The sequence below is a fragment of the Arachis ipaensis genome, chromosome B4 (assembly GCF_059453495.1).
Source record: "Arachis ipaensis isolate K30076 ecotype BB chromosome B4, ASM5945349v1, whole genome shotgun sequence".
Classification (NCBI taxonomy): domain Eukaryota; kingdom Viridiplantae; phylum Streptophyta; class Magnoliopsida; order Fabales; family Fabaceae; genus Arachis; species Arachis ipaensis.
In genome coordinates this window covers 104,413,652-104,438,895 of record NC_142439.1, presented here as the reverse complement: position 1 = coordinate 104,438,895, position 25,244 = coordinate 104,413,652, and the positions used below count along the sequence as shown (strand labels likewise).

The 25,244-nt window shown below is 39.9% G+C and overlaps 3 non-coding genes across 3 annotated transcripts; all 3 read right to left on the bottom strand.

The window, feature by feature from the left end:
* Window positions 1-4,309: 4,309 nt before the first annotated feature.
* LOC148568644 (small nucleolar RNA R71) lies at window positions 4,310-4,413 on the bottom strand. Its single transcript, XR_015881637.1, has one exon. It is a non-coding gene; the product is annotated as a small nucleolar RNA R71 (small nucleolar RNA).
* Window positions 4,414-13,930: 9,517 nt separating this feature from the next.
* Window positions 13,931-14,037, bottom strand: LOC148568643 (small nucleolar RNA R71). Its single transcript, XR_015881902.1, has one exon. It is a non-coding gene; the product is annotated as a small nucleolar RNA R71 (small nucleolar RNA).
* Window positions 14,038-19,949: 5,912 nt separating this feature from the next.
* Window positions 19,950-20,056, bottom strand: LOC148568642 (small nucleolar RNA R71). The gene has a single exon (XR_015882947.1). It is a non-coding gene; the product is annotated as a small nucleolar RNA R71 (small nucleolar RNA).
* Window positions 20,057-25,244: the final 5,188 nt, after the last annotated feature.

Here is a 25,244-nt window from a genome sequence, read left to right as displayed (position 1 = left end):
TATTGGAACCAAAGCAAATGATGGGCGTGGCACGCCAACCCCTGGGCGTGGCACGTTGGTTATACTTTCCGGAAAGGGAGAAACAAGGCCAACCATATGGGCGTGCCACTTGGTATCGAAGGCGTGGCACACCAACTTTAAAAATCACTTGGGCGTGCCACTTGAGTCCCAGGCGTGGCACGCCATCATCACCAATCACCCAAGAGAAGACCTGGGCGTGTGATGAGCGGATAATTTATACCCTTTTTGGCATTGTTTTTACATGGTTTTTAGTATGATTTAGTTATTTTTATTATATTTTTATTAGATTTTATTCAAAAATCACAATTCTGGACTTTACTATGAGTTTGTATTTTTTTTCTATGATTTTAGGTATTTTCTAGCTGAAATTGAGGGACCTGAGCAAATATCTGATTCAGAGGCTGAAAAAGGACTGTAGATGCTATTAGATTCTGACCTCCCTGCACTTGAAGTAGATTTTCCAGAGCTACAGAAGCCTAATTGGTGCGCTCTCAAGTGCGTTGGAAAGTAGACATCCTGGGCTTTCCAGCAATATATAATAGTTTATACTTTGCCCGAGATTTGATGGCCCAAACTGGCATTCAAGGTCAGCCTAAAACATCGTGGTGTAAAACGCCCAAACTGGCACCAGAATTGGAGTTAAACGTCCAAACTGGCATCAAAGCTGGCGTTTAACTCCAGAAACAGCCTAAGTACAAAATATCTTCAATGCTCAGCCCAAGCACACACCAAGTGGGCCCCGGAAGTGGATTTCTGCACTATCTGCACTTAGTTACTTATTTTCTGTAACCCTAGGCTACTAGTTTAGTATAAAAACTACTTTTAGAGATTTATTTTAGAGCTTTTGACATCTCTGGACGTTTAGTCCTTAGACTTTACCATTGTACACGTTTGGAGGCTGGCCTCACGGCCATGCCTAGACCTTTTACTTATGTATTTTCTACGGTGGAGTTTCTACACCCCAAAGATTAAGGTGTGGAGCTCTGCTGTTCTTCATGAATTAATACAAGTACTATTGTTTTTCTATTCAATTAACGCCTACTTCTTCTCTAAGATATTCACTCGCACTTCAACCTGATGAATGAGATGACCCGTGACACTCATCATCATTCTCACTTATGAACGCGTGCCTGACAACCACTTCTATTCTACCTGCAATAGCTTGAGTGTGTATCTCTTGGCCTCCTGGTTCACGACGCTTGGTTGCCTCTCCGGACAACAGAGCATTCCATTCCGTGAGATCAGAGTCTTCGTGGTATAGGCTAGAACCATTGGCAGCATTCCTGAGATCCGAAAAGTCTAAACCTTGTTTGTGGTATTCCGAGTAGGATCTGGGAAGGGATGACTGTGACGAGCTTCAAACCTGTGAATGTGGGGCACAAGTGACAATGTGCAAAAGAACAATGGTCCTATTCCGACGCTAGCGGGAACCAACAGATGATTAGCTATGCGGTGACAGCGCATATGGATTTGTTTTCATCCGAGAGGATCATACAGCTTGCCATGGAAGGAGGTAACGCATGGTTGGAAGAAGACAATAGGAAAGCAGAGGTTCGGAAGCAACAAAGCATCTCCAGACGCTTATCTGAAATTTCCACCAATGAATTACATAAGTAACTTTATCTTATTTTATATTTTATTTATATTTTAATTATCAAGACTTTATAACCATTTGAATCTGCCTGACTGAGATTTACAAGGATGACCATAGCTTGCTTCAAGCCGACAATCTCCGTGGGATCGACCCTTACTCACGTAAGGTTTATTACCTGGACGACCTAGTGCACTTGCTGGTTAGTTGTGCGGAGTTGTGAAAAAGAGTTGAGATTAAGATCATGTGTACCAAGTTTTGGGCGCCATTGTTAGAGATCACAATTTCGTGCACCAAGTTTTTGGCGCCGTTGCCGGGGATTGTTCGAGTTTGGACAACTGACGGTTCATCTTGTTGCTCAGATTAGGTAATTTTATTTTATTTTTAAAGCTTTTTAGTTCGAAAAATTTTCAAAAAAATAATAATAAATAAAATAAATTATTCTATGTTCTTCAGAATTTTTAAGAATGAATTCTAGAGTTTCAGTTGATATGTGAAGCCTGGCTGGCTACTAAGCCATGTCTAATTTTTTTGGAATGAGGCTTTCACTTATCATTGCAAGAGCTTTTTTATTCTCAGCAATTCAGCTATTGTATGTCTGATTTGTATGTTGAAGCTTGGCTGGCCATTTGGCCATGTCTAATCTTTTGGACCGAAGCTTTCACATAAAGCTTGGCTGGCTATTAAGCCATGTCTAAAATTTTGGACCGAAGCTTTAGACTAACATTGCATGATTCTTGGAATTCTTATTAAAAATTTTGAAATTCTTATTTTTCTTTTTCCAAATAATTTTCAAAAAATCCAAAATTTTTTTTAATAAAACCATAAAAACCAAAAATTTTATGTTTCTTGTTTGAGTCTAGTGTCAAATTTTAAGTTTGGTATCAATTTCATGTTTTTAATTTTTCTTTAAATTTTCGAAGAACACATGCATGGAATTGTTCTTCATGATCTTCAAGTTGTTCTTGATGAATTTCTTTGTTTGATCTTTAAATTTTCTTGTTTTGTATCTTTTCTTATTTTTCATATGCATTTTTTAATTATTAGTGTCTAAAGTTTAAAAATTTTTATGTTTGGTGTCTTTCATGTCTTTCTTTTCTTAAAAATTTTCAAAAATATGTTCTTGATGTTCATCATGATCTTCAAAGTGTTCTTGGTGTTTATCTTGACATTCAAAGTGTTCTTGCATGCATTATTAGTTTTGATCTTAAATTTTTATGTTTTGCATCATTTAGTTATTTTTCTCTCTCCTCATTAAAAATTCAAAAATAAAAAAAATATCTTTCCCTTATTTCACTCATAAATTTCGAAAATTTGAATTGATTTAGTCATAAAGTTTTAAAATTTAGTTGTTCCTTGTTAGTCAAGTCAATATTTCAAATTAAAATTTCTATCTTTTTCAAAAATCAAATCTTTTTCTTACTTTTGTTTCATAATTTTCGAAATTACTACTAACATTTAATGTTTAGATTAAAAAATTTTCATGTTGTTACTTGCCTATTAAGAAAGGTTCAATCTTTGAATTCTAGAATCATATCTTTTAATTTCTTGTTAATCAAGTAATCAACTTTAATTTTCAAAATCAAATATTTTTAATTTCCTTTTTAATTCTTTTTCAAAATAAATTTCAATCATATATTTTTTAAAATGAATTTCAAAATCTTTTCTAACTTCTTATTTTTTCAAAATTGATTTTCAAATCTTCTTCAATTAACTACTTAACTTTTTGTTTGATTTTAAAAGTTTACTATTTCTATCATATCTTTTTCAAAACTACCTAACCACTTTTCTCTCTCTAATTTTCGAAAACTCCTCACCACTTTTTCAAAATTCTTTTTAATTAACTAATTATTTTAAATTTTAATTTCACTTTATTCCTTTCTATAATTTCAAATACTAACCAATAATTAAAATAAAAACAAAAAATATTTTCCTTTTATTTTAATTTTAAAATTGAATTCTCTCTCTCATCTCTTTCTATTTATTTATTTATTTACTAACACTTCTCTTCTTCTTATAATTCGAACCCTCTCTCCCTCTCTGTGTTCGAATTTCTCTCTTCTCATTCTTCTACTTTTCTCTTCTTCTACTCACATAAAGGAATCTCTATACTGTGACATAGAGGAATTCTATTCTTTTCTGTTCTCTTCTTTTTCATATGAGCAGGAGCAAGGATAAGAACATTCTTGTTGAAGCTGATCCGGAACCTGAAAGGACTCTAAAGAGGAAGCTAAGAGAAGCTAAAGCACAACACTCTGGAGAGGACCTGACAGAATTTTTTGAAAAAGAAGAAGAGATGGCCGAACCTAATAACAATGGTGGAGATGCAAGGAAGATGCTTGGTGACTTTATTGCACCCTCTTCTGACTTCTGTGGAAGAAGCATCTCAATTCCTGCAATTGGAGCAAACAACTTTGAGCTTAAGCCTCAATTAGTTTCTCTAATGCAGCAGAATTGCAAGTTTCATGGACTTCCATTGGAAGATCCTCATCAGTTTTTAGCTGAATTCTTGCAAATTTGTGACACTGTTAGACCAATGGGGTTAATCCTGAGGTCTACAGACTTATGCTTTTTCTCTTTGCTGTAAGAGACAGAGCTAGGACATGGTTGGACTCACAACCTAAAGATAGCCTGAACTCTTGGAAAAAGTTGGTCAATACTTTCTTGGCCAAATTCTTTCCACCTCAAAAGTTGAGAAAGCTTAGAGTGGAAGTCTAAACCTTCAAACAGAAGAAAGGTGAATCCCTCTATGAAGCTTGGGAAAGATACAAGCAATTGATCAGAAGGTGTCCTTCTGACATGTTTTCAGAATGGAGCATCATATGTATATTCTATGATGGTCTGTCTGAATTGTCCAAGATGTCCACTCTGCTGGAGGATCTCTTCATCTGAAGAAGACGCCTGCAGAAGCCCAGGAACTCATTGAAATGGTTGCAAATAACCAGTTCATGTACACTTCTGAAAGGAATCCTGTGAATAATGGGACAACTCAGAAGAAAGGAGTTCTTGAGATTGATACTTTGAATGCAATATTGGCTCAGAACAAAATATTAACTCAGCAAGTCAATATGATTTCTCAAAGTCTGTTTGGAATGCAAGCTGCAACAGGCAATACTAAGGAAGCTTCCTCTGAAGAAGAAGCCTATGATCCTGAGAATCTTGGAATGGAAGAGGTGAATTACATGGGAGAATCCTATGGAAACACCTACAATCCTTCATGGAGAAATCATCCTAATCTCTCATGGAAGGGTCAACAGAAGCCTAATCAAGGCTTCAATAATAATAATAGTGGGAGAGCACGGTTTGGCAATAACAAACCTTTTCCATCATCTTCTCAGCAACAGACAGAGAATTCTAAGCAGAGTCACTCTGACTTAGCAACTGTAGTCTCTGATCTATCTAAGACCACTCTCAGTTTCATGACTGAAGCAAGGTCCTCCATTAGAAATTTGGAGGCACAAGTGGGTCAGCTGAGTAAAAGAGTTACTGAACTCCCTCCTAGTACTCTCCCAAGCAATACAGAAGAGAATCCAAAAAGAGAGTGCAAGGCCATCCATATAACCACCATGGCCGAACTTGTAGAGGAGGGAAAGGCAGTGATTTCCAGTGAGGAAGACCTCAATGGATGTGCACTGGCCTCCAAGGAGTTCCCTATTGAGGAACCAAAGGAATCTGAGGCTCATATAGAGACCATAGAGATTCCACTGAACTTACTGTTGCCATTCATGAGCTCTGATGAGTATTCTTCATCTGAAGAGGATGAAGACATTGTTGAAGAGTAAGTTGCTCAGTATCTAGGAGCAATCATGAAGCTGAATGCCAAGTTATTTGGTAATGAGACTTGGGAGGATGAACCCTCATTGCTCATCAATGAACTAAATGATCTGGTTCAACTGAAATTACCTCAGAAGAAACAGGATCCTGAAAAGTTCTTAATACCTTGTACTATAGGTACCATGACCTTTAAGAAGGCTCTGTGTGACCCTGGGTCAAGTATAAAACTCATGCCCCTCTTTGTAATGGAGAAACTAGGGATCTTTGAGGTGCAAGCTGCAAGAATCTCACTAGAGATGGCAGACAATTCAAGGAAATAGGCTTATGGACTTGTAGAGGATGTCTTAGTGAAGGTTGAAGGCTATTACATCCCTGCTGACTTCATAATCCTAGAGACTGGGAAGGATGAAGATGATTCCATCATCCTTGGAAGACCCTTCCTAGCCACAGCAAGAGCTGTGATTAATGTGGACAGAAGAGAGTTAGTACTTCAAGTGAATGAGGACTACCTTGTGTTTAAGGCTCAATGATCTTCTTCTGTAACCATGGAGAGGAAGCATGAAAAGCTTCTCTCAATACAAAGTCAAACAGAGCTCCCACACTCAACTTCTAAGTTTGGTGTTGGGATGCCAATATCAAGCTCTGAATCTCTGTGAAGCTCTCTAAGAGCTCATTGTCAAGCTATTAACATTAAAGAAGCGCTTATCGGGAGGCAACCCAATGTTATTTAATTATATTTATTTATTTTCCATTGTTATTTTATGTTTTCTTTAGGTTGATGATCATGTGAAGTCACAAAAACAACTGAAAAATCAAAAACAGAATGAAAAACAGCATTAAAAATAGCACACCCTAGAGGACAGGCTTACTGGCGTTTAAACGCTAGTAAGGATAGTAGAATGGGCGTTTAACGCCCAGCCTGGCAGCATTATGGGCGTTAAACCCCAGAATGGGCAACACTCTGGGTGTTTAACGCCAGAAAGGGCTGTCTGGCACAGGTTGGCATTAAACGCCAGAAATCGGCATCTGGCTGGCATTTAACGCCAGAAATGGGCATCTGGCTGGCGTTTAATGCCAGGAAAGGTAGTAGAGCTGGCGTTAAATGCCAGAATTGGCACAGAATAGGCGTTTAAACGCCAGAATGGTGCAGAGACTCAAATTCCTTGACACCTCAGGATCTGTGGACCCACAGGATCCCCACCTACCCCACTTCTTCTTCTCTCCTCTTCACACCTTTCCATAACACTCTTCCCCATACACCCTTGACCAATCACCTCAATACCTCTTCCCCAAACACCATTCACCTATCAAATCTTACCCTCTTCCCCATACTCTCTTCACCACTCACATCCATCCATCATAAAACCCCACCTACCTCACCATTCAAATTCAAACTAATTCCCTCCTAAACCCTCCCCTTCATGACCGAACCCCCCTCTCTTATCCTATAAATACCCCTCCTCACTACCTTCAATTTCACACAACATACACACTACAACCCACCTTGGCCGAACCAACACCAACCCTCCATCTCCTCCATTTCTTCTTCTTCTACTCTTTTCTTTCTTTTTTTGGTCGAGGACAAGCAAATCTTCTAAGTTTGGTGTGGGAAAAGCTAAGCTTTTTATTTTTCCATAACCACTAATGGCACCTAAGGCTGGAGAAACCTCTAGAAAAAGGAAAGGGAAGACAATAGCTTCCACCTCCAAGTCATGGGAGATGGAGAGATTCATCTCAAAGGTCCATCAAGACCACTTCTATGAAGTTGTGGCCAAGAAAAAGGTAATCCCCGAGGTCCCCTTCAAGCTCAAAAAGAGTGAATATCCGGAGATCCGACATGAAGTTTGAAGAAAAGGTTGGGAAATCCTCACCAACCCCATTCAACAAGTCAGGATCTTAATGGTTCAAGAGTTCTATACCAATGCATGGATCACTAAGAACCATGACCAAAGTGTGAACCCGAACCCAAAGAATTGTCTCACAATGGTTTGGGAGAACTACTTGGATTTTAGTCTGGAAAATGTGAGGCTAGAATTTAACTTGCCAATGATGCAAGGAGATCCTCACCCTTTCACTAGAAGGGTCAACTTTGATAAAAGGTTGGACCAAGTCCTTAGGGACATTTGTGTGGAAGGCGCTCAATGGAAGAGAGATTCAAGAGGCAAGCCAGTTCAACTAGGAAGGCTTGACCTCAAACCCTGGCTAGGGGATGGTTGGAGTTCATCCAACGCTCTATCATTCCTACTAGCAACCGGTCTGAAGTTACAATAGACCGGGCTATCATGATCCATAACATCATGAATGGAGAGGAAATAGAAGTTCATGAGATTATATCCCTATAACTCCACAAGGGGGCAGACAAGCCCTTCACTTTGGCAAGGTTAGCCTTCCCTCATCTCATTTGTCACCTATGCAATTCAGTTGGAGTTGTCATAGAGAAAGACACCCTCATTGAAGAGGACAAGCCCATCACTAAGAAAATGATGGAGCAAACAAGAGAGCCCACTCATGGACCTCAAAAAGAGCATGAGGAAATTCCTCATCATGAAATCCCTGAGATGCCTCATGGGATGCATTTTCCTCCACAAAACTATTGGGAGCAAATCAACACCTCCCTAGGAGAATTAAGTTCCAACATGGGACAACTAAGGATAGAGCACCAAGAGCATTCCATCCTCCTCCATGAAATTAGAGAAGACCAAAGAGGCATGAGGGAGGAGCAACAAAGGCAAGGAAGAGACATAGAGGAGCTCAAGCACTCCATAAGATCTTCAAGAGGAAGAACTAGCCGCCATCACTAAGGTGGACCCATTCTTTAATTTCTTTGTTCTTTATTTTCTGTTTTTCATTTCCTATGCCTTATGTTTTATTTATGTTTGTGTCTTTATTACATGATCATTAGTGTCTAGTGTCTATGCCTTAAAGCTATGAATGTCCTATGAATCCATCACCTTTCTTAAATGAAAAATGTTTTTAATTTCAAAAGAACAAGAAGTACATGGATTTCGAATTTTATCTTGAAATGAGCTTAATTATTTTGATGTGGTGGCAATACTTTTTGTTTTCTGAATGAATCTTGAACAGTGCATATTTTTGAATTTGTTGTTTATGAATGTTAAAATTGTTGGCTCTTGAAAGAATAATGAAAAAGGGGAAATGTTATTGATAATCTGAAAAATCATAAAATTGATTATTGAAGCAAGAAAAAGCAGTGAATAGCAAGGCTTGCGAAAAAAAAAAGAAAGAAAAAGAAAAAGTAAGCAGAAAAAGCCAATAGCCCTTTAACCCAAAAGGCAAGGATAAAAAGGATCCAAGGCTTTGAGCATTAATGGATAGGAGGGCCCACAGGAATAAAATCCTAGCCTAAGCGGCTAAACCAAGCTGTCCCTAACCATGTGCTTGTGGCGTGAAGGTGTCAAGTGAAAAGCTTGAGACTGAGTGGTTAAAGTTGTGGTCCAAAGCAAAAAGAGTGTGCTTAAGAGCTCTGGGCACCTCTAACTGGGGACTCTAGCAAAGCTGAGTCACAATCTGAAAAGGTTCACCTAGTTATGTGTCTGTGGCATTTATGTATCCGGTGGTAATACTGGAAAACAAAATGCTTAGGGTCACGGCCAAGACTCATAAAGTAGCTGTGTTCAAGAATCAACATACTGAACTAGGAGAATCAATAACACTATCTGAATTCTGAGTTCCTACAGATGCCAATCATTCTAAACTTCAAAGGATAAAGTGAGATGCCAAAACTGTTCAGAAGCAAAAAGGCTACAAGTCCCGCTCATCTAATTAAAGCTAATCTTCATTGATAAGTTTGGAATTTATTATATATTCTCTTCTTTTTATCCTATTTTATTTTCATTTGCTTGGGGACAAGCAACAATTCAAGTTTGGTGTTGTGATGAGCGGATAATTTATACCCTTTTTGGCATTGTTTTTACATGGTTTTTAGTATGATTTAGTTATTTTTTATTATATTTTTATTAGTTTTTATTCAAAAATCATATTTGTGGACTTTACTATGAGTTTGAGTATTTTTCTGTGATTTCAGGTATTTTCTGGCTGAAATTGAGGGACCTGAGCGAAAATCTGATTCAGAGGCTGAAAAAGGACTACAGATGCTGTTGGATTCTGACCTCCCTGCACTCGAAGTGGATTTTCTGGAGCTACAGAAGCCCAATTGGCGCACTCTTAATTGCGTTGGAAAGTAGACATCCTGGGCTTTCCAGAAATATTTAATAGTCTATACTTTGCCCGAGATTTGATGGCCCAAACTGGCGTTCAAAGTCAGCCTAAAACATCTTGGCGTAAAACGCCCAAATTGGCACCAGAATTGGAGTTAAATGCCCAAACTGGCATCAAAGCTGGCGTTTAACTCTAGGAACAGCCTAAGCAAGAAAAAGCTTCAATGCTCAGCCCAAGCACACACCAAGTGGGCCCCGGAAGTGGATTTCTGCACTATCTGCACTTAGTTACTCATTTTCTGTAATCCTAGGCTACTAGTTTTGTATAAAAACTACTTTTAGAGATTTATTTTTTAGAGCTTTTGACATCTCTAGACGTTTAGTCCTTAGACTTTACCATTGTACACGTTTGGAGGCTAGCCTCACGGCCATGCCTAGACCTTTCACTTATGTATTTTCTACGGTGGAGTTTCTACACCCCAAAGATTAAGGTGTGGAGCTCTGCTGTTCTTCATGAATTAATACAAGTACTATTGTTTTTCTATTCAATTCACGCCTACTTCTTCTCTAAGATATTCACTCGCACTTCAACCTGATGAATGAGATGACCCGTGACACTCATCATCATTCTCACTTATGAACGCGTGCCTGACAACCACTTCCGTTCTACCTGCAATAGCTTGAGTGTGTATCTCTTGGCCTCCTGGTTCACGACGCATGGTTGCCTCTCCTGACAACAGAGCATTCCATTCCGTGAGATCAGAATCTTCGTGGTATAGGCTAGAACCATTGGCAGCATTCCTGAGATCCGGAAAGTCTAAACCTTGTCTGTGGTATTCCGAGTAGGATCTGGGAAGGGATGACTGTGACGAGCTTCAAACCTGCGAATAGGGCTGGAAGTGAGCTGAGCTAAGCCGAGCTTGACCAAGCTCAAGGTCGGCTCACAAAAATTGAGCTTGGCTCACGGCTCGACTCATTAACAATCGAGCCTATTTCTTAAGCTCAAGCTCGACTCACCAAAAGGTCACGAGCTGGCTCAAATAATAGAAATATAAATACATAATCTATAATTCTATATCAATAAATTATAACTTATATTTTTTTAAAAATATTTAAAAAGATCAATTTTATATACTGTTATCTATCAATAAATTATAAATTTTTTATTTATGTCCTGCATCAAAATTATATGTAAAAAATAAATATAAAATTTTAAATAATTAAGATTATTATTATATATATATATATAATCGAGTCAGCTCACGAGCTAATGAGTTGAGCTTATCCAAGCTCAAGCTTGGCTCACTAGCTCACGAGCTTAGCTTATCGAGCTATTAACGAGTCGAGCTCGAGCTAGCTCATGAGCTGGCTTGACTCACTTCCAGCGCAGGCTGCGAATGTGGGGCACAAGTGATAGTGTGCAAAAGGACAATGGTCCTATTCCGACGCTAGCAGGAACCGACAGATGATTAGCCGTGCGGTGACAGCGCATATGGATTTGTTTTCATCCGAGAGGATCATACAGCTTGCCATGGAAGGAGGTAACGCATAGTTGGAAGAAGACAATAGGAAAGCAGAGGTTCAGAAGCAACAAAGCATCTCCAGACGCTTATCTGAAATTCCCACCAATGAATTACATAAGTAACTTTATCTTATTTTATATTTTATTTATATTTTAATTATCAAAACTTTATAACCATTTGAATCTGCCTGACTGAGATTTACAAGGATGACCATAGCTTGCTTCAAGCCGACAATCTCCGTGGGATCGACCCTTACTCTTGTAAAGTTTATTACTTGGACGACCCAGTGCACTTGCTGGTTAGTTGTGCGGAGTTGTGAAAAAGAGTTGAGATTAAGATCGTGCGTACCAAGTTTTGGGCGCCATTGTTAGAGATCACAATTTCGTGCACCAGCGTGCCACTTGAGTTCTGGGCGTGGCACGCCAAGCAGAGGAGCCAAGCACATGAAGGGCGTGGCACACCAAACCCTGGGCGTGCCACGTTAGTTTAACTTTCCAGAGAGGAACTCCAAGCACATGATGGGCGTGGCACGCCAAACCCTGGGTGTGCCACGTTAGTTCAACTTTCCAGAGAGATAGATCAAGCACATAGCATGGGCATGGCACGCCAAACCCTGGGCGTGCAACGCTAGTTCAAATTTCCAGAAGCTAACAAGGAGAGGGACAAGGCCTGGGCATGCCACTTGGGCTCAAAGGCATGGAACGCCAGGCTAACCAAGGCTTTAAAAAGGCCTGGGCGTGCCACTTGGGCTCGAAGGCGTGGTACGCCAGGCTATCCAAGGTTTTAAAGAACCCTGGGCGTGCCACTTGGGCTCGAAGGCGTGGCACGCCAGGGTGGTCAATAGAGGAAGACGTGCCATTTGAAGATTGGGTGTGGCACGCCAAGTCAAATTCAGAGTGAGGCGTGGCATGCCACTGAACACCAACCACATGCCAGCTGTGAGATCACGTTTATTGAGTTTCTTTTCCCTCCAAAATGTAATTTTACTTTCACTTTTGTATTTTCTTTATTTGCTAGTTCTAGGAGTAGTATAAATACCCCTTGCAAGTACTGAAGAAGGGGGTTAAGCAGTGGAGCTATTAGTTGAAGCATAGTTAGATTCATTTTTCCATCTCTTACTTTTTCTTGAGCTCTGAGTAGCTAAATTCCCTCTCATTGAGAGAGGGAGCTCTGTTGTACTTGATGGATTAATGATAGTGAATTTCTTCTTCTCTTTATCTTCTCTTTGATTTGCTAGAAGGAATTTCGTTCTTCATGCTAGTGTTCAATCACCTTCGAAAAGGGGTTGAATGCAAAATGGGTTTCATGGGAATCTTGGAAAAGGAAACATGAAATCATGCTAGAAATCCCTTCTCACACTTGAGTAGGATCTAGGTTTTAGTGTTTGGATATGGTGACATAAAATCCTCCCTCTACTTGGAACTATGATGATGTGTGGTATAATCAGGGACCAAGCATATCTCTCTTCATGAGCAATTAGACCAAGGAATTGGCTATTGATCAAGATCTGAGAGATTGAGTCACCAAGGGATTAGGGCTCAATCAATCATGATTGCCAAGAGGTCAATGAGTTGCATGATTGAAGAGGATATGAGCTGGATTTAATCCAAAGAGGCAACATCTCCTGATCTCAATAAAATCCCCTCATTCTCATCTTCCACTTTCTTTATAGCTTTCTTTATATTCTGCAATTCCCCATTCCCATTTACTATTAAGTCATTTAAGTTTCTGCTCTTTACTTTCCTGCCATTTCCAATTCTGCCAATTACTGCTTTCATTTACTTTTGAGTCATTTATAATTCTGCACAATTACAATTCTGCAATCACAATCTATTTTGCTTAGCTTGACTAATTCACCAATTGATTAAAATTGCTCAAATCTATCAATCTCTGTGGATACAATCCACTCTACTGTGGGTTATTACTTGACGATAATTTTGGTGCGCTTGCCAAAAGAACGGATTCACAAAATTTATAATGGGGTGTGAATTCGGTTCATCAAGTTTTATGGCGCTGTTGCCGGGGATTGGTTTGAATTTGACAATGATTAAATTGATTGGGGAGCTAGATTAAGCAATTTTATTACCTTGTTATTTTCTTTTAACTCTTTACTTTTCTGTCCACTCTGTTTTCTTTATTTTTACTTTGATTATTTTAGCTATTCATTGTTCATATTTCCATTCTTCTAACTGTTTGATTAATTGCATTAACCAAGCTAACCACTAATCTTAACTGTAGTGATTCTTTCACTTGTCCTCTATTTGATGTTTGTTGAATGTATGACAGGTAGAAGGGGAGAAACTTCATCCTCTTTTGATAGTGAAATTGAGAGGACCTTCTTTAGATTAAGGAGGAAAGCAAGAGGCAAAGGCATAGTTGGAGAGGAACTAGTGGAGGAACATCTGAGAACCACCATGAATGACGAAGTACAAGACAATATTGGAGGAGATGCTGGAAATCATGTTGGGCAAGAGAGGAGAGTCTTAGGCTCCTACATCAACCCAAATCCAGGAAACTGTGGCAGCAGCATCCTCAAACCAACAATCCATGCTAACAACTTCGAGTTGAAACCTCAACTCATCACACTTGTTCAGAATAATTGTTCATATGGAGGAGGAGCCCAGGAGGACCCAAATCAACATCTCAGTACATTCTTGAGGATTTGTGACACTGTAAAGTCCAATGGTGTGCACCCTGACACCTACAAGCTACTTTTGTTCCCTTTCTCACTCAGAGATAAGGCAGCAAAGTGGTTGGAAGCATTTCCCAAGGAGAGTCTAACCACATGGGATGACGTTGTAAATAAATTTCTAGCAAGATTTTACCCTCCACAGAGAGTCAACAGGCTAAGAGCTGAGGTACAAACTTTCAGACAGCAAGATGGTGAAACACTCTATAAGGCCTGGGAGAGGTTCAAGGATTTGACAAGGAAATTCCCACTTGATATGTTCAATGAGTGGGTGCAACTACACATCTTCTATGAAGGGCTGTCATATGAGTCAAAGCAAGCAGTAGATCATTCTTCTGGAGGCTTACTCAATAAGAAGAAAACCATTGAAGAAGCCATAGATGTCATAAAGACTGTAGTCGAGAATGAGTACTTCTATGCTTCAGAAAGAACTCAAAAGAGAGGAGTGATGGAGCTCAACTCAATGGATGCCTTGCTGGCCCAAAACAAATTGATCACTGCACAACTAGCAGTCTTGACCAAGAAGATGGAGAGTAATCAAGTCTTAGCCATCCAAGTCCAAACTCCCCAACAAGAAGGGGATGCACCAGAAGTCGAAGGTGAATGGGAACAAGCTAATTATGTGAATAATTCTAGACCTCCATATGACCCAAACTCTAAAATGTACAATGCAGGTTGGAAGAACCACCCAAATTTTGGGTGGGAAAACCAACAAAACCACAATCCAGATCATACAAAGCCATACCAAGCCAATCAATACCACAATCACAACCCCAACCATCAATCAAACAATAACAGACCCTACTACAATACACAAAATGCATCATATCATTCCACTCAACAAATACACAACAACCACCATCAAGACACATCAACCTCAACCATGCAACCATATGAGATCAAGAGCAACTTTGAGAGAGTCGAAGCTGCAATAGCACAACTGTCATCACAGCTGACAGGAGCTATTTACACTCTTTTGGAGAGAAAAACACAAGATGACAAGAGGATAGATGCCAATCAAGAAGAGTACAGGTCAAATCTGAAGAATCAAGGCGCAGCCATTTCAAAATTAGAAGCACAAGTGGGGATTCTATCCAAGAAAATTCTTATGTCTACACATACATTTTTCAGTGATACCATAGCTAACCCAAGAGGGGAATGCAAAGCCATCACACTTAGAAGCGGAAAGGTGGTGGAAGAAGCAACCCCAAGTCAGAGCAACCAACAAAAAGGAGCTGCAGAAAAGCCTGAAAACAAGAGTGAAGAGGAGACCCCTACCCCATCACCACCAAAGCCAATCTTGAAGCCTTATGTTCCAAAGGCACCATATCCACAAAGGATGAGGAAAGATGGGAAGGATGGCCAGTTCTCTAGATTTTTAGAGATCTTCAAGAAGCTCCAAATCAACATACCATTTGCTGAGGCACTGGAGCAAATGCCACTCTATGCCAAATTTTTTAAGGAGCTCATGACAAGAAAGAGAAACTGGGGAGAAAAAGAGACCATAGTGCTAACTGAGGAGTGTAGTGCCATAATACAAAGGAAGCTATCCCAGAAAATGAAGGACCCAAGGAGTTTCCAAATCCCCTGCATCATAGGAGATATCAACATTGAGAAGGCCTTGTGTGACTTAGGAGCTAGCATCAATCTCATGTCCCTAACCATGATGAAGAGGATGAAGATTGAGGAAGCCAAGCCAACAAGAATGGCACTCCAATTAGCTGACAGAACCTTCAAGTTCCCACATGGGGTAGTAGAAGACTTGCTGGTGAAAGTGGGAGAATTCATTTTCCTAGCTGACTTTGTTGTGTTGGATATGGAAAAAGAGGCTAACACATCAATTATTCTAGGAAGGCCATTCCTAGCTACTGCTGGAGCCATCATTGATGTACAAAAAGGGGAATTAGTCTTGAGATTACATGAAGAGAAGATGGTCTTCAATGTCTTTAAGGCAATGAGTTACCCCAAGGAATCCATAAGAGAATGCATGATGGTAGACACCATAGAATAGATAGTTCAAGGAGTTTTGGAAGAAGAACAATGTGAAGGAACTATTGAATTAGAACAGCAAGCATCAAGTGGAGAACTACCACAAGGAACCATGGAGAATTCAATCATGTTGAACCCCAAAAACAGCAAGGAAGTAGATGCACCAAAACTAGAGCTGAAGACCTTACCACCAAGCTTGAAATATACATATTTGGGTGACAACAACACTTACCCGATGATCATCAATTCAAGCTTGAGTGAGGAATAGGAAGAAGAACTTATCCAAGTGCTAAAATAGCACAAGGATGCCATAGGCTGGACACTTGCAGACTTAAAAGGAATCAACCCTTCAATGTGCATGCACAAGATACTACTTGAGGAAGGTGCTAAGCCCTCAAGACAGCAACAAAGAAGGTTGAATCCAACCATGAATGAAGTGGTCCAAAAAGAAGTATTAAAGTTGTGGCAAGCAGGGGTGATCTACCCCATCTCAGACAGCCCTTGGGTAAGCCCTGTGCAAGTAGTCCCAAAGAAAGAAGGGGTCACTGTTGTACCGAATGAGAAGAATGAGCTGATACCTACAAGAACGGTGACCGGGTGGCGCATGTGCATTGATTATAGGAAGCTTAATGAGGCCACCAGGAAGGATCACTTTCCCCTACCTTTCATGGATCAGACGCTTGAGAGATTGGCTAGACATGAGTATTATTGCTTCTTGGATGCTTATTCGGGCTACAACCAAATTGTTGTAGACCCCAAGGACCAGGAAAAAACTTTATTTACTTGTCCATATGGCATTTTTGCTTATAGGAGAATACCATTTGGATTGTGCAATGCACCTGCAACATTCCAAAGGTGCATGCTCTCCATATTTTCAGACATGATTGAAAGATTCATTGAGGTGTTTATGGATAACTTTTCTGTATTTGGTAACTCATATTCTAATTGCTTACACCACTTAGCCTTGGTGCTAAAGAGATGCCAAGAGACCAACCTTGTTTTGAACTGGGAGAAATGCCATTTCATAGTTACAGAGGGGGTGGTCCTTGGTCACAAGATCTCAAAAAGGGGCATAGAGGTGGACAATGCTAAGGTGGAGGTGATTGAAAAGTTTCCCCCACCTTGCAATGTTAAGGCAATTAGAAATTTCTAGGACATGCTGGCTTCTACAGGAGGTTCGTTAGAGACTTCTCCAAGGTTGCCAAACCTTTGAGCAACCTACTAGTCTCTAATGTACCTTTTGTTGTTTTATAATGAATGCATGATAGCTTTTAAGAAACTTAAGAGTAAACTCTCCTCTGTGCCTAATATAGCTCCACCTTGTTGGGATTTACCTTTCGAGCTGATGTGTGATGCATCATATTTTACCGTGGGTGCTGTTTTAGTACAGAGGAAGGACAAATTGGTACATGTCATTTATTATGCTAGCAAGTTTCTTAATGAGAATCAGAAGAACTATACCATTACAGAGAAGGAATTACTTGCCATTATTTTTGCTTTTGATAAATTTAGATCATATCTTATTGGCTCTAAAGTAATTGTATTCACCGATCATGTAGCACTCAAATACTTGCTCACCAAACAAGAGTCCAAGCCCAGACTAATAAGATGTATTCTACTGCTTCAAGAGTTTGACATAGAAATTAAAGATAGGAGTGGAGCAGAGAACAAAGTGGCTGACCACCTCTCAAGAATACGACAAGAAGAAGATTGGGCATACCAAGTTGCAGTGAATGAAAGCTTTCCTGATGAGCAGTTGATGGTGATACAAGAGGCCCCTTGGTTCGCTGACATAGCCAACTTTAAGGCTATTGGGGAACTACCAACTAACATCAACAAGCATATGAGGAAAAAGCTAGTCAAAGATGCTAAACACTACATCTGGGATGAGCCATATTTGTTCAAAAGTGTGTTGATGGAATCTTGAGAAGGTGTATTTCTCATGAGGAAGATCAAAAAGTGCTTTGGAAATGTCATGAATCTGCATATGGAGGCCATTTTAGTGGGGATAGAACTGCAGCCAAGGTGCTACTGATAAACCACTATTTTATGGTTTATATTGTGTTTAATTGTGTGGTTTTATCATGATCATTACCCACTTATTCATTAAATTAGCATGAAATTATAATTCCTTCCTGAATTTATAACATGTTTGGAAACCGCTTCCTAAAGACTTTAATTATGTATTTTTTAATTCTCCTTTATTCCATTCGATGCCGTGATCTGTGTGTTGAATGTTTCAGACTTTATAGGGCATGAATGAGTTGGAGATTGGAAAGGAAGCTAGCAAAAATGGAAGGAACACAAGAATTTGAGGAGATAACCAGCGAGAAGTGACGCAGTTGCATGGCTCACGCGACCGCTCGAAGGAGAGCAAATCGCAGTGACACGGCCGCATGGCTCACGCGGCCGCGCAGATTGGAAAAGCTCAGGCGACGCGGTAGCGTGGATGACGCGAACGCGTGGCAAAGAAAAGCGCGAATGACGCGTCCGCATGGATGACGCGATCGCTTGACATGTGCGATCTGCATAATCTGTAGACTTCGCTGGGGGCAATTTTGGACCTTATTTCGACCCAATTTTCGGCCCAAAACAGCAGACTAGAGCCAGAGAAGATGCAGAAACAAAAGAGAACATTCATTCTAGACAATTTACAGTTCTAGATCTAGTTTTTCCTCCTCTAGGTTTTTCTCTCTAGGTTTTAGAATTTTAATTTTGGGAATTGATCTTAGCATTGGAACATTGAGAAGAGTTATTTTTCCTCATCAAGACCTCGTCATTCTAGTTCGTTCTCTTAACTTGGTTTTATTCTTCCATGTTCTTTGCTTTGTTCAATTTTGTCATTTGAATACTTTCATGATTATTTGATACAAGGATTATTTCTTCTATTTTAATTTATTTTTCCATTCCAATAATTATGTCTTCTTTTAATTCCCTTTCATGTGTTATGGATTTATTATTTACAATGAGTGAGTAGTTTCCCCACCTGATGGGGAGTTGATTGAAAGGAACTCTTGAGTTGGAAGGATTGAAAGAAAATTGTAATTGGGTTAATTGTTGGATTGTTATCTAATCACTAACACCAATCCCTTTGAACTAAGTGGGTTGCAACTCGTGAATAGATCTAGCATTCCAACTTGTTTGACTTTCCTTTACCTAGTAAAGGATAACTAAACAGAACAACCATTAATTATAAATTAATCTTGAGATCGTTCCATCAATTATAGAGATTCCAACTAATCAACTCCCAGTCAAGGTCTTTATTCATATTATTTGAATTTTCTCAATTTAATTTTCCACCTACTTAACTCAACTTCTTGGAACATCTGATTAATAAAATAGCACACTTTTCTGCAACTCGTTGGGAGACGACCTGGGACTTAAACTCCCAGTAATTTTTAATTTAAACTCTCTGTGACATATTTCTAAATTGATAGGCAGATTTTCGGTGAGTTAGGAACTATACTTGCAACGTAACTATTTTAATAATTTTTAATTCACCAACTTCTGCGCCTCATCAATTTTTGGCGCCGTTGCCGGGGATTTGCAATAGAGTGCTAAAGTTATTAATTAGAATTTATTTATTTGCATTTTATTTTATTTTGCTACTATGAGCTGCATGTTTCTTTCGTCAAATGACGCGTTCACTTCCTGATCCGCGCTTGCTAATATTCGATCCTGAAATTGAAAGGACTATTTCACGAATAAGGCGAGAACAGCGTCGGTTAGTCCGCTCTGAAGGCGGATCTGAGAGTGAACTTGAGGAAGTAACCAGCCCCCGTTCTACTGATTCGGTTGTTTTACGTGCAGAAGACATGGCAGCTAGGAGAGTTACCATCCAGGAGGAAGGAGCCCCTGATTTTACAATGCAACCGTTTCAAGCGCATCATCCAGCAGTAGCTACAGATTTTGAAATAAAGACTGCACTGCTAAATTTGATGCCCAAGTTTCATGGCCTACCTGCTCAAGAGCCTATCAAGCACTTGAGAGATTTCCAGGCAGCCTGTTCTACTATCAGGCGTGATGGTACTGATGAAACTTCAATTTTACTGAAAGCTTTCCCGTTTTCTCTTGAAGGAAAAGCAAGAGAGTGGTACTACACTCAACCTCTAGCAAACGTATCCAACTGGGATACACTCAGAAAGGAGTTTTGGGAAAAATTCTTTCCATTTGAAGTTACTGATAAACTGAGAAAGGATATTTCCACAATTGTTCAGGATGACAATGAAACTCTCTTTGAATACTGGGAGCGCTTCAATAATATTCTGGAAGCATGCCCCCACCATAGGATTGACAAGATAGTGTTGCTTAGCTATATCACACAGGGCATGAGGCCCCAAGATAAGACCACATTGGAAAGTGCTAGCAATGGATTTATGAAGAAGTACAAGACCACTGATGAGGCTTGGCAATTGATCAGTGATTTAGCTGAATCTACTAGGAACCACAGACAAAGGCATGGCCGTTCAAAAGTCATTGCAGAAGTATCCTCTAACAGAGAGACTGCTGCTCTAACTCAAAGTATATGTGAGATGACCAACTTGCTGAAGCAGATACAATTGAATCAACAACAAGCTCAGCAAGCTCAACCCCCTTCGCCACAGCAAAACCAACAACTAGTCCCACAAAGAATTTGCGAATCTGTGCTGATTATGGCCATTACACTGATGAATGCCCACAGCTCCAACAAGAAGACAACATGGTGGCATCCACTCATAACTTCTATGACCGCCCCAACCAAAGGTACAATCAAAGTGGAAATACAATTCTAACCAGAATTGGAGGGACAACAATAACAGAGGAGGCATAGATAATCAGGAAAATCAGAGGTGGAATAATAACAACAACAGGCAGCAGAATCAACCTTACAGAGCACCTCACCTGAGGCAAAACCAAGGACCACAGAACAATCAACAGCAGACATCTCAATTTACTCATTCTTCTTTATCTCCTAATGAAGAGCTACTACAATCTTTTGAGCGAAGACAACAGACCATGGAAAATAACATGAATAGTATTAACGTCAGTCTGAATGGTCTCACCTCTACTTTGCAAGCTCTTATGTCACAGCTTGGATCAATGTAAAATTCCAGTAACCAACCTTCAAGCTCCACTGGAATCCCCTCTCAACCATTACCCAATCCAAAGGGAGGCATTAATGCCATCACCCTAAGGTCTGGAACCACACTGCAGGAGAGGAATCAGAAGGAACCAAGCCCACCAGAACACACCTCAGCTGAAGAGGTAGTAGAAATAGAAGATGTTGAAGAGGAAGAGGACATACAGGACATAGCTGAAGAAGAAATAGCTCAACCACAGGAGGAAGCACCAAAAGGCGCAAACACCACAGAAGACACCACTCCTATTCCATTTCCACAACTTGCAAGGAAGCCCAGGAAGTAGCTGGAACCCGACCCCAAAATGGTAGAAATATTCAAAAAGGTTGAGGTAACTGTTCCTCTTTTTGATGTTATTCAGCAGGTACCTAAATATGCAAAGTTTCTAAAAGACTTATGTATCCATAAAGACAAAATTAATGAATTAGAAACTATTCCTTTAGGTAGTTCTATATCTGCTTTAATGGGAGGATTACCTAAAAAATGTAGTGATCCAGGTTCTTGTATAGTTAGCTGTACTATTGGTGGTGTAGTAATTTATGATTGCATGTGTGATTTAGGAGCATGTGTCAGCATAATGCCTTTGTCTATATATGATATTTTGAGGCTCCCTCCCTTAAAAAGGTCGGCAGCTCATTTTGTGTTAGCAGATAAAAGCATTATTACAGTGGCTGGAGTTGCTAAAAATGTTTTGGTGAACATTAAAGGACTTACATTTCCCACTGATTTTTATATCTTGGAGATGCCCCATAATGATTCAGATAAGCCATCATCAATCCTACTTGGAAGACCATTCCTGAAGACATCAAAATTCAAATTGGATGCTTTTTCAGGAACATACTCCTTTGAAATAGATGGCCGCATAGTAATCTTCAATCTGAATGGAGTCATTGACAATCCCCCAGAAGATCGTTCTATCTTCCAGTGTGATGTCATAGATGAAAGTGTAGCTGAAGTTCACAAGGAAGAGTTAGAAAAGAGGCACACTGGACAAGGTCCAAGTGTGGGGACCCTTTTAACTGACAATGAGGGCACTTCGTCATTTTCACAAGTTCCAGATAATCCAGAGCCTACCCATGATCAAAAGTTAGAGTTGAAACCCCTCTCTCCACATCTCAAATATGCTTATCTTGAAGATGAGCATAGGTTTCCAATTATCATTACAAGGAAACTTACTTCTCAACAAGAAGAGCAGTTACTTGATGTGCTGAGGAAGCATAGGAAGGCAATTGGGTGGAGCTTGGCAGACATAGTAGGCATCAACCCTCAAGTATGTGAGCACAGAATATTTTTAGAAGAGGGAGCAAGACCTGTCCGTCAACCCCAAAGAAGATTGAATCCCACCATCTTGGAAGTTGTCAAAAAGGAAGCGACCAGACTATTGGAAGCAGGTATCATATATCCCATTTCAGACAGTGAATGGGTAAGCCCAGTACAAGTGGTGCCCAAGAAGTCTGGAGTCACTACAGTGAAGAATGAACATGGAGAACTCATAGCAACTAGAGTTCAGAATGCTTGGAGAGTCTGCATTGATTATAGGCGTCTCAACCAAGCTACCCGTAAAGATCACTACCCACTTCCATTCATTGATCAAATGCTGGATCGCCTGTCAGGTAAATCACATTATTGCTTTTTAGATGGTTACACAGGTTATTTCCAGATTCATATAGCTCCTGAGGATCAGAAAAATACTACTTTTACATGTCCTTTTGGGACTTATGCTTACAAGAGAATGCCCTTTGGCTTGTGCAATATACCAGCTACTTTCCAAAGGTGCATGATGAGTCTTTTCTCCGATCTTATTGAGGACTGTATGGAAGTTTTTATGGATGATTTTAGTGTTTATGGTGATTCTTTTAGCCTTTGCTTAGATAGATTATCTAGAGTATTAGATAGATGTGTTAATACAAACCTTGTATTAAATTTCGAAAAATGTCACTTTATGGTAAAACAAGGGATTGTCTTAGGACATGTGGTATCTAATAATGGCATTTTTGTAGACCCAGCAAAGGTGAATGTTATTTCTAGTCTACCTTACCCCTCTTCTGTGAGGAAAGTCCATTCGTTCCTTTGCCATGCAGGTTTTTACAGGAGATTTATTAAGGACTTTAGTAAGGTCGCACTTCCCTTACCCAGATTACTGCAGAAGGATATTGAGTTCGAGTTCAATGAGGATTGCAAACAAGCGTTTGATAAGCTGAAGACTGCTCTGACTCAAGCTCCAATTGTGAGAGGACCAGACTGGAGCCATCCATTTGAAATCATGTGCGATGCTTCCAACCATGCAGTAGGAGAAGCGCTAGCTCAGCGTGAAGGTAAGGATCCTTTCGTTATTGCTTATGCGTCTAAGACTTTAGACACTGCCCAGTCCAATTATACTACTACTGAGAAAGAGCTTCTTGCTATTGTTTTTGCTCTGGATAAATTCCGAGCTTATTTACTTGGTACTAGAGTAGTAGTGTATTCGGACCATGCAGCTTTAAAGTATTTATTAGCTAAAAAGGAATCCAAACCAAGACTCATACGTTGGATACTACTGTTACAAGAATTTGATTTAGAAATAAAGGATAGGAGTGGTAATCAGAATTTAGTGGCAGACCACTTGAGTTGCCTTGAGCATGTTAAGGATGATTCTACTCCTATAGATGATAATTTTCCTTTTGATAACCTGCAAGCAGTATCTGAGGTAGTCCCTTGGTATGCACCTGTTGCTAATTATTTAGTTAGCCGCACATTTCCTCAAAATTTTTCTAAGCATCAAAGAGACAAGCTGAAAAGCGAACCTAAATATTATATATGGGATGACCCATATTTATGGAGATGTGGCACTGATCAAGTAATTAGACGTTGTGTGCCTCAATCAGAATTCCAGTCCATTTTAGCGGCCTGTCACTCATCTGAGAGTGGAGGACATTTTGGTCCTCAAAGGACAGCTAGAAAGATCTTAGACTGTGGATTCTGGTGGCCTACCCTTTTTAGAGACGCTGCTGAGTTCTGTAAATCTTGTCTCCCATGCCAGAAATTTGGTAATATATCCAGGAGGGATGAGATGCCTTAACAAATTATGCTTTTCTGTAAAATTTTTGATGTCTGGGGCATTGACTTCATGGGTCTATTTCCAAATTCTAATGGATATTTTATATATTGTTAGCTGTGGATTATGTTTCCAAATGGGTGGAAGCAATTCCTACCCGCACTGATGATGCTAACACTATTGTTTCCTTTGTGAGAAACCATATTATATGTCGCTTCGGATCACCACGAGCAATCGTGAGCGATCAAGGCACCCATTTTTATAACAGGAGACTGACGGGATTAATGAAGAAGCATGGGATAATTCATAAAGTTGTAACAGCTTACCATTCCCAAACTAATGGGCAAGCCGAGGTGTTAAACAGAGAAATTAAGTGTATCTTGCAAAAGATAGTAAAGCCTCATAGAAAAGACTGGAGCACCAGGCTACAAGATGCACTCTGGGCATACAGAACAGCATACAAGACACCCATTGGGATGAGTCCTTTCCGCTTGGTTTATGGAAAAGCTTGTCATCTCCCAGTTGAAGTAGAACACAGAGCCGTTTGGGCAGTTAAGGAGTGCAACATGGGAATTGAGAAAGCTGGAGCTGAAAGGAAGTTGCAACTACAGGAACTGGAGAGCCTTCGCCTAGAAGCTTATGAAAACTCTAGAATATACAAGGAAAAGATGAAGGCTGTACATGATCAAAACATCAAGAAGAAAGAGTTCCAACCTGGGGATTTAGTCCTCCTTTACAAATCTCGACTAAGGCTCATGCCAGGTAAGTTGAGATCAAGATGGGAAGGTCCATACAGAGTAGAGAAGGCCGAACCGTACGAAGTTTATCACCTAAGCCATCCTTCAAGCTCTGAACTTATTAAGGTTAATGGACAATGCCTGAAGCTATACCATGGCGAGAAGGTACAGAGAAATAAGGAGCTTGAGATCTTCCTCTTGGAAGATCCCCACATAGCAGAAGATTGAGCTAGTGGAGCGTCCAACTTACGGACGTTAAAGCAAAGTGCTAGGTGGGAGACAACCCACCATGGTATGATCGTTCTTTTCTTTATTTTTAGTTTTTTTTTTCCTATTCAATAACTCTTCTCTTTCTTAGTACTTTCATGCATCTGCATTTACATGTTTTTACTTAAAAAAAAAAATTTTCGCTGCGCGACGCGATCGCATCAGCGACGCGTCCGCGTCACAGGGAGAGTAAAGAAAAATAAAAATGAACAGAAAGTTACACTGGAGTGTGGCTGGAGGCGTGCTAATGGCACAAATCCTCCAACGCGACCACGTCGCTGACGCGTTCGCGTCGCATGGGAATCATGGCCTCCCACGCGACCG